This window comes from Ovis canadensis, chromosome 16 (genome assembly GCF_042477335.2).
Source record: "Ovis canadensis isolate MfBH-ARS-UI-01 breed Bighorn chromosome 16, ARS-UI_OviCan_v2, whole genome shotgun sequence".
NCBI lineage: Eukaryota > Metazoa > Chordata > Mammalia > Artiodactyla > Bovidae > Ovis > Ovis canadensis.
This window is the reverse complement of record NC_091260.1, coordinates 23622113-23632872: the sequence shown is the minus strand read 5'-3', so window position 1 is coordinate 23632872 and position 10760 is coordinate 23622113. Positions and strand designations below refer to the sequence as shown.

The 10760-nt window shown below is 44.8% G+C and overlaps 1 pseudogene; it reads right to left on the bottom strand.

Annotated features, from left to right (window-relative positions):
- Positions 1-203: 203 nt before the first annotated feature.
- LOC138421578 (large ribosomal subunit protein uL30 pseudogene) lies at positions 204-964 on the bottom strand (annotated as a pseudogene).
- Between the last annotated feature and the right edge of the window lie 9796 nt (positions 965-10760).

Here is a 10760-nt window from a genome sequence, read left to right as displayed (position 1 = left end):
CAGTAAAAGCCAGAAAAGTCATTCATGGGGCTTTCTCCCATGCAGATGTTAAGCTCTTTGGACAGCTGGAATAAGGTTAAATTCATTCATTTATTCACTGAGTATTTATTAAGTACCTGAAATGTGCCTGACTGGTAAGTAGAATTTATTTATTTTTTGTTTTGTTTCAATTGTTTATTAACCAGATTACAAAAATAATCCTGGTAGATACCTTAGTTCATCCTTCTAATAAGTCTGTTGATCTGGTCTTCCCTGTTGCCAGCATCTCCACCTTCTACAAAATGGGTGGTCTTTTTCTTCATTCCACCTCGTGGAGAAGACAATTTAAAGGGCCACAGGAAGTTGTTTGCTTCTTTGAAATGTTTTCCAACGGTATAGATCTCATGAATCAGATCCTCCATGCAGATGATTCCATATTTCCCAAGAGATCGAGCAATCAATGCATTGTCTGTCAGGGAAATTCGCTTTTTGTTGATTTTGCCATAACCACGCTTGTAGATCAATTCATTTACAGACTTCAGATTGGGGTACCCCCATGCAATGTATGGCTCCACAGTTCTCAGCATATTAATTGATGCCTTGTTGAGCTTCACAAAGGTGCTGTTGAAGATCTGCCGGAGGCGAGGGAGCTGCAGCACCTTTCGAACCTTTGGGCTCACAGCGTTGAGACCTCTGATCCTGATGACAAACGCCAATTTGGGTTCCACAGGTACATAGAAGTTGCTGGCTTTTCGTGCCATCCTAGCCATTCGAATTTCAGTTCTGTACATCTGCCTGTATTCCTTGTGGTAATGCTTAGCTTTTTCATAGATAAGCTTCCTCCTTGCCTTTCGAAGCATCTTTTGGGCAAACTTCTTTCTCAGTCGCTTGATCTTAAGCTCTGCGAAATTCTTCTGTTTTTTCTTAAGGGTTTCTGGCACAGCAGGAACCTTCTTTTTCTTCTCTTCTGCACCCTCCATGGTTCCAGCCGGGAAAGAGCAGAATTTATTTTTTAATCATTAATTATAACGTTTGATCCAGAAAGGCAATGGCACCCCACTCCAGTACTCTTGCCTGGAAAATCCCATAGACGGAGGAGCCTGGTGGGCTGCAGTCCATGGGGTCACAAAGAGTCGGACACGACTGAGTGACTTCCCTTTCAGTTTTCACTTTCATGCATTGGAGAAGGAAATGGCAACCCACTCCAGTGTTCTTGCCTGGAGAATCCCAGGGACGGCAAGCCTGGTGGGCTGCCATCTATGGGGTCACACAGAGTTGAACATGACTGAAGCGACTTAGCAGCAGCAGCAGCATAACATTTGATCTGCAGAAATAATCAGTCCAGTGTTTGGAAGAAGTATACCAAGAGACAATGGGTAGGGAGAGAAAAAAGAGGAAACTACTTTGCTCCCTTCTTCACAGCCCCTCGGCTAAGTTCCATGGGGAGGAGAGTTCTGAAGCACCGAGCCACTTTCAAGTTGCGAGCTACAGTGAATTACTTTGGCAAGTTCTATTTCATTGGTTTAAATCTGGTATAACATAGAATAACACATAGCTTCCTAGAACTGTCTATATCCAGAACCTATGTCAGTTGCTTAGAACGTTTTCTAAAATCCATCTACATGGAAGAAAAGTTTTTAAATGAATTTTAAACACACCCCAAGGTTATCCTTCCTCCACTTCAGGGTTTGTTCAATGGCTGCAGGCAACCAAGCAAATGCCAAATCAGACATAGACCAGAATAACATGGCTGCCCTTTTAATCTTTTGCAAATTCAGTCAAACAGCAGTCATTCTTATTCTATAAAATGGGTATTTTTTGTCCAGCTTCACAAGATTCAAACTTATCCTTCATTGCTGCATAGAAAAATAATGTAATTATAAGTTTTTTAAATTGCATTTGTACAGTCCTTTGCTATTGCTAAGTCACTTCAGTCGTGTCCAACTCTGTGTGACCCCATAGACGGCAGCCCACCAGGCTCCCCCATCCCTGGGATTCTCCAGGCAAGAACATTGGAGTGGGTTGTCATTTCCTTCTCCAATGCATGAAAGTGAAAAGTCAAAGTGAAGTCGCTCAGTCGTCTCCGACTCTTAGCGACCCCATGGACTGTAGCCCACCAGGCTTCTCCATCCATGGGATTTTCCAGGCAAGAGTACTGGGGTGGGGTGCCATTGCCTTCTCCTGTACAGTCCTTACTAATTCATAAAACATCTTATGGTTTATAAAAGGATTTTCTCATTGAATCATATGATTTTAATATTCAGTCAACAAACAATTATTGACCTAATAGATCTCTCTGGTGCCTAGCTTAGGGCTTAGTGGATGAAGAATAAAATATGGTCTTTGCCCTTATGTATGGCAAAACCAATACAGTATTGTAAAGCAAAATAAAGTAAAAATAAAAATTAAACAAAAAAAAAAAGAATTGATATCATATCCTGGTATAGTTCCAACTCCCAACTATCCTGGAAACATCTCTCGTCCTAGCCAGACAGTCCATTGGTTCACCATAGAGCCAATATACACACAACCACACCAAACAACCACCACAAAATATTAGTAGTGACCAACTACGTGGTAACAAGTCATGTGCTAAAGAACGGACAACCAGTGGCCACTCAGAGGTGAACCACATGCCTAGAAAGCAAAAAGGAAACCCTTTGCTCACACCTGCCTTAGATTAGTTGAGCACCATTCGCATGAACAGGAGAGGCAACAATCATTTTGAGGAGGGTGAAAAAGCCAAGCAAGGAAGGAAGAAACCAAACACGGATTGAAAGCACATGACACAAGCCCCTGGCTCGTGGAGCCTCACAAGAAAAAGCATGAAGTAAGCGTCTTGCAGCAGGGCGACTATCAGAAAGACAAAATGGTTGTAATCAATCCTAACAAAAGCCAACAAAAGAAAATGTTGGACAGCTTGTTAGATAAATATTCAATAAGACTGATCCACCTCACTGCATTGTTGTAAAGACCAGCTAATAAAAAAAGGTTGTCAAGGACACTGCAAACACAGAAGAACTAACCAATAATAAGAACATTAATAATAAGGGAGGGCCTAGGAATAAAACCAGTTCCATCAAGACCAAAGATGTTGAGCAACCAGCACAGAAATAAAGAAAACAGATACAACTGCCTGGAGGTTGTCCAAACAAACAAGAACCAAATACTTTTTTTGCTCTTAATTTTGAAAAAGAAGACAAGTTTACAGGGTATAAGACTATAAATAAATATTGGCCAATGGGTTCTTGCTTTTCCCTGGAGGCAGCTCCCTTTGAAATGACTTCCTGGACAGAAGGGGTGGGAGGGAGTTGAAGGCTCCTACCCTCCTCCCTAGAACTCAATCTGCGACAGGAAGGCTTCTCTCCCTAGTCTTGATGATTTGGGGTTGGGGAAAAAAAAAAAAAGACACTGGAAGGAATCCAAAGCTGTGGTTCATTTCATTCTTTCATTTCCTGCCTTTGCCAAATGCTGACAATTACAAACAAATGTTGTCTTCACAACAACTTTCTTCTAGATGAACATTCTGCTTATTTCGGTTGCTTTTGTGTATGTGACTTGAGAAACACTTTCTAAATCCCCAAGGTGACAGGAGTTCCACCTAATGATAATGATTATTTAATGTCATCATCACGATGGGCTGCCTGGGCGAATGAAAAGCTGGCTGGGTCTAAAGCATTCACTCAAGTGAGGTAAATTAACACTTTCCAGGGTACCAGATTTCCCATCGGGACCCTAAAGAAAGCAATTCATTACCCAGGCATTCTTCACCTTCAACATTGCTATCCACCAGCAAGTTCTTCCATTGCTTAAACTGTCAGACTTCTCAAACAGTGAGGGGAAGACCAGGAGAGATAAGAACATACTGAGAAGAGCCAGGCTGGGTGGATAATTTTAGTCATCTGAAGATAGTCCAGGGGTGATAATCATCACCATCATCACAGCCCACGTGAATGCAGTCCATGTTACTTTTCAAAGCACTTTCATCACACAAATCATCCCTTTGATCCTCACAACAATCCCTGAGGTATGCAAAGTAGGTATTCTAGTCTGCACCTGGGTATGGCAGCAAGATGTGCACAGCTGGCATGGAGATTAGCCTAGACAACACAGGGAAGAAAGAAAGGCTGAAGCAGGAAGAGAGGCAAGTTCCCAAATCAGTAGCATCAAAAGCACAGAGGGTCTGGGACCAGGGGCCATGCAAAGGGAGGACATAGGATGGCACACACAAGCAGAAACATGAAGGAGTGTGGGTGTTTGATTGGATGGATGAGGTTTAAAAGACTCCTGGTTATCTGCTGAGTCAAAGATCAGTATTTCTAAAGCCAAAATCAAGAAATATGACAGCTAAAATGGACAAAGTATCTACTATAGTAATTCCCTTGCATTCAAGCCTTCAAGCTGAGAACTCTCAAGATGCAGAAGCTACAACAAGGAACCAGAACCTGTGCCATTAATGTCAAACATGAGTGAAATTGCAGCTTGCCAAGCTGACAGTCCTTCAGCTCCACCATCTCCCACTTCCTCTCCCTCCTCCAGTCAGTAACTCTTCTTGCCTGTTCACTCAATGCCAGCCCCCGTGTGCCAGCTGTTGTACTGTACTACTACACTTTTCAAGGTACTATAAGATTAAAAACGTATAGTTTTTATGTTTGTTTTTTATGCATTATTTGTCTGAAAACTATTACAAACCTATTACAGTGAAAGTCGCTCAGTCGTGTCCGACTCTTTGCAACCTCATGGACTACGCAGTCCATGGAATTCTCTAGGCCAGAATACTAGAGTGGGTAGCCTTTCCCTTCTCCAGGGGATCTTCCCAACCCAGGGAGTGAACCCAGGTCTCCTGCATTGCAGGCATATTCTTTACCAGCTGAGCCACAAGGGAAGCCCAAGAATATTGGAATGGGTAAACTATTCCTTCTTCAGGGGATCTTCCCAATCCAGGAACTGAACCGGGGTCTCCTGCATTGTAGGCGGATTCTTTACCAACTGAGCTATCAGGGAAGCCCATTACAGTACAGTCCTATATAGCCAATTGTGTTAGTTGGGTACCTAGGCTAACTTTGTTGGACTTAGAAATGAATTGGACTTACGAATGTGCTCTTGGAAGGAAACTCGATCATATGTAGGGAACTTATTGTATTTGCCAATTGTGTTCCTGAAAGATATTAACAGATTTAACCTTCACAACCAATCTATGCAAGATAGACATCATCAACCCTTTATTTTTTTGACCATGCTGTGCACCTTTCAGGATCTCAGTTCCCCAACCAGGGATTGAACTGGGATTAGGTTCAGGCTGAGGGAAGGGCAGAGATGGTAGAAGCAGAATGCTCAGAGCCAATGAGACTTAAGAGGGCCTTGGGAAAGTGAAAAGGAACTCTATGATTTCTCTGCCATGGAACCTGGGACAAGACACTTCTCTGAACTTCATCAGTAAAAAAGAATCAACAAAATCCACCTCACAGTAATTCTATGAGGATTGAATTTTATACACACACACATATACATATATATGTAGTTCTTCAGCATTTGCAAGATTTCATGTTGAGATAGATGGTCTCTGTGGAGGGTAAAGTGACAAGCAAGAATAGCATTTGGAACGATCCCTTCTTTGCATGTAATAAAATATTTCCATTGAAAACCTACTTTCCCCAATCCTCGTGAATTCAAGCTACATCATAAGTGAGATTTTTTTGATTCTAAGAAGCACATAGAAAGCCATTTCAGTGATCTTTTCCTTCTGTGAGACTTATTTAACATGTTTCTTATGACCCACTATGAACCCTTCTGCTTTAAGTAAAGAAGATTCTTGCTGGAGGAAGAATGAATCAAGGGCAATAACATCCTGCCTGACCCTGATTAGCATGTCAGAGTCACGTGCAGTAACAGCCCATAAAGACTCAACAAGATTGCCCTCAGTTTCTCTAAAAGATTTGCCCAAGAGAGCCCATCCACGTTCAACTCTGCAGTGACTCTGGACATCAAAAACATTCCCAAGGAGAGGTGGCAACAGTGAGCCATGTCATTTGTACAGTTCCCTGCAAAGGTGCTTAGAAATTTCAGCTTTCAAAAACGGAATAATTCAGGGAATTTTAGAGTTTGCAAGAAACCCATTGCCCACCTGATCTCACCCCCAACTCTAAGCCCACTGGTCAGTGTCTTCCTGTATAAGGAAGCTGACACAGGGTTTCCTTATACAGACCTGGGTCTGGGGAAGTTATTTCTAGAAAGTGCCCAGAGGACAGTTGGATATAAACACAATAGTATCAGGAGCCACTAAATGGCTCATTCAGAATGTCTTCAGTTTCTCTAATCCTCTCATTCTATTATGACTTGTCAATGTCCACATTTTATATTAATGTACTCTTATAAAATGCACAAAACCAGAGCACGGTCATAAGCAGCTTATCCCCCTGAACCGTCAGCAAACCCTCTTGTCCGTCTCTCTCTCCACCGGGCCCTCTTCTCAGGCCAAAACACCAGCTCATCTTCAAGATACAAATGCATTGTGGGCTGAGGACATTGGCCACAGAGATGGCCTTTCCATGCCCCCCTGTCACTCTCCAAGGGGGACATGACTGGGCTGAAGTCTTAAAACCAGACTAGCTGAACCTGAACTTAGCCCTGGCCCTGCCCTTCAGTCCCATCACCCCAACTGGAACCGGGCCTTGTGCATGCACACTAGTAGACTTTGAACTTGAGATGGAAGGCTGCCTGGCTGCTGGGATCTAGGAGGAAAGAGGACCCCTCGCAGGTTGTAACCAGCCTGCAGCAAAGCCTGAGAGCCTGAAAGGGGCTACAGAAGGGAACTTTGACCGCCCGGCTTTCCAGTCGAACATGTGAAGCCTGGTGTTTCCATCATGAGGTTAGGAGAGCCTGTGTGATTCTGTTACAGTGAGAAGCTGGTCTTGCGCCCTAAGTCCATTTGATAGGTTAGCCAGGAAAATGTCACAACAAACATTCAGTGGAATTTGTTTTGAGATTCCCAGTCAGGGCCGCCAGCTATTAAAATGAAACAAAGTCATAGCTTGCTCTTTAGTAAGTCTTGTCTTTGTGTCGCCTCAGGATTTCCCATGATAGGAGGCTAAGGCTTATGTAACATTGGCTTCAGGTGACTTAGTCATCATCACCAGTGAAGACGGGGGTGGGGGGAACCTTACTGGGCTATCTCTGCCTAAATGCCCCAAAGCAGCCACCACTTGGCTGGACTTAACTAAAGCAGCAAGGGGTTTTTTCTTTTCCTTTTTTTTTCTTTCAGGAGGAGCTGCTCTTCACTCTAGAAACGGGGAAGGACTACTCGAGAGTAGGGGGTAGCACCAAGGCAGCTGAGAACTCTGCAGCAGAAACCATCCTCCCAGGGCTTAGTTGCTCAGTCTTGCCCAACTCTTCACAACCCCATGGACTGTAAGCCACCAGGCTCCTCTGTCCATGGGATTTCCCAGGCAAGAACACTGGAGTGGGGAGCCATTCCCTTCTCCAGGGGATCTTTCTGACCCAGGGATCGAACCTAGGTCTCCTGCGTTGCAGGTGGATTCTTTACCGTCTGAGAGCTACCGGGAAAGCCCATCCTCCCAGACTGCACCACAGAAGAGAAGCAGCACCGTAGAACATCAGCACACAGCCTTACACAGAACAAACTGTGGGACCTACAGGCTGCAGGGCACTGGAGAGGCTGGCTGGAGGTCTCCCCTGCAGCCCGCGCAGAGTCCCTGTGGGTCACCAGCGGTTCTTTCCTGCCCCCCAGTGCCCTTGACTGCCCAAGTCCCTGACATCCTTTCTCCAAGTCAGCTTCTTCTGTGCCTTACTCCCTCAGGCAAAGCACTGCATTTTCCAAGGTAACACCTAGCTAATCTAATACAATCTAATCTGAAAGCGTTAGTGAGTATTATTGGATTAATGCGCTATTACTCCTAGAAAATACAATTTGCATTCCAGAGACACAGGGCCTCAAACCGAAGGAGTGGGAATTTCCATTACACTGGCAGGCTAGGAAGGAGGCAATTTTGCAAGGGGTGGGAATTTCAAGACCAAATTTAAAACCTTAAAAACAGCCTTGCCTATTCCTACAGCTGGGAAGGTTTGGAGTTTCATGTTTTAAAAGCTACCACGTAATCTCCCTTCTAACTTTTTCCCCACCTCCTCACTACTGATGTGCTCAGCAACCTTGAACTTTCTTTTAACCTCAGGTGAGCCTGGGCTCTACCTTATCAGTGGGGGTTTCAGCGCATCTTTAAAAAAAAAAGAAAAGAAACCTACCTCCCCAGTTATTTAAAGTAATCATGCCTAATACTTCATTCTTTTTACTTTGGTCTATTCTTGGTAAACCTAATAAGGTACTTCAGAGATACACAAGAACTCTTAGAAGAGCTACCATTTGGTGTATAAGTGCTATACGTCTGCCTATGTTCCAAACCAGTTATATACATTGTCTCCCTCCTCATAACAATCCAGTAAACTAGACGCTATTATCCCCATTTTTAAAATGAGAAAACTGAGGTACATAAAATTTAAATAAATTAGCCAAGTTCACATAGTTGATAGTGTTGGAGGAGGAATCCCAGCAAGATTCTCTGAATCCAAACTTGCCCTAACCCTAACCCTATCTTCTCCTAGCAGATTTAAAGCAACAATATTCCTACCATTTTGAGTTTTACCGCCTCACAGTGCTGAATAAGTCTTAACGCATGGTCCCCAGACCAACAGCAGCAGCATCCCTCAGGAAACTTGCTGAAAATTGCAAAATTGGGGTCTTGACTTGAAAGAATCAGAAACTGTAGGGGCAGAGCCCAGCAGTTACATTTCAACAAGCTCTCTGTGTGATTGTGGGGCACACTCAAGACTGAGAACCACCAAACCAAGCCATCAGCCCAGATTCTTAAAGTTTTGATAACAGGTCAGTAGTAGCTGCTTTTTAATAACTTCCATTCCTGAAATAATTCCTTTTCAGTGAGAAACTTCCATGTGATTTCACTAATTCTAGGGCGATGTGGACATATGAACATTGTTGGCACCTGCTTGACAGGTGTGCAACATTGGGAATGAAAATGAGGGAATCGCTGCAGAAGATAGTTTCTCAAAATCCTGCACAGGGCTGAGTGTAAAAGCCATGTAAGGAGTATTCTTGCATTTAAAGTGCGGGGGAAGGGGAAGGTTATCTAAGCTGCGGCCGCTCGTCGGCTCCTGGTGCATGCCTACCTGCTCAGTTTCTGCAGTCGCGTCCTATTCTTTGCAACCCCATAGACTGTAGCCCGCCAGGCTTCTCTGTCCATGGGATTCTCCAGACAAGAATACAGAGTGGGCTGCCATGCCCTTATCCAGGGGATCTTCCCAATCCAGGGATCGAACCCACGTCTCTCACATCTCCTGAACTGGCAGCCAGGTTCTTTACCACTAGCACCACCTGGGAAGCCTCCGTCTGCTCCATACTTGTGCAAAATCACAGAGAATGCCATGAAAAGCCCCTGGGGGATTCACCTGACCGGCATCTGAACAGCTTGCCTCCCTTTTTTTGTTTTTCATCCTATGCCGCTAAACTTTCTTAAAACAAGACTGAGGCACCCAATTTGGCCTAGAAAAAGCCCATTAGGCTGAGGTTGCCCCGCTCCCTCCCTCAGCTGGAAAACCTGTGCCCGGAGGACAGGAACACAGCTGTGGGGACGTCTGTGCCTCACAACTTGGGGCTGAGAATAGCCCATTTTTCAGTAATCAAGTTCCAGCGCTCAGTTTCTCAAACCCCATGTGTCTTGGAGCTGGTTCAATATTAGCCTAGGTGTGCCTACAGAAAAGAACAGAGAAATTCGTGGCCATCATTCTGCCTTGATCTGAAGAAGAAAAGTGATTTGAGTTGATTTTCAAATGGGGCCAGAGGCTAGAAATAGGGGGACCCTTCCTCACTGAAGCTGGGTCAGGAACCTCAACCTTCTCAAACCAGAGTCAAGCAGTCCCTGCAGGGCAGGCAGGGGGCTGTTCTGGTGGAAAGCAAAGCTTGGATTCTGTGTCACGTTGGCCCAGCTGCACAGTCCCAGCCAGGGAACTTGCTAGCTCCTGCGTGGCCATTCCTAGCTGTGTGACTCTGGGAAGCACACCTCATCCTCTTGAGCCTTGGTTTCCTGAACTGCTTTGGAAAGGAGGATGTGGGGAGTCCAAGAGTCAGGAATGATGACCATCAGGTGGGAATGAAGAGAAACAGGGCCTCGTAGCCTAACTAGGCTCCACCTACCACAGGAGCTGCTCAGTGAATGCAGGCTCTCTTCCTGGTCCCCTCTGAAGTGCCCAGGTGGATGCTCACCTGCCTGATGGGAGCCCCAGCCTTCAAGAACCAACACCAGGGGTTATATAAACAGGGCTTGATATCCAGGGGTTACATGCCCTGTTAACAGGTCTCACAGGCATGGTCCAGCGATCCCAACATAGCAGTGAGGGGTTTCTAACCTTGAAATACTGAACAAGACCGGGCTGCCTCATATCCTAAAGCAGGAAAAAGCTATAATCCCCTAGTCTGGGTCAGATCACCAGCCTTCCCCTAAATCCCCTTGGGAACCCACTTCCTCCCCACAGCTCTTCACTCATAAACACACTCTGAAAACTGACAAAGGCAGATTCAGTTAATCCCTAAATATTCAGGGGTATGACACACCATTCAACTACAGAGCAGAGAAACACCACACTGTGTCTGGGTATTAATTATGCTTAAAACCTTTCCCGCAGACATTTATTTTTTCCCTAAAGGAGAGCGCCCTCTACTGGCGAATTAGCATGCTGCTGGGGAAGGGCATCTG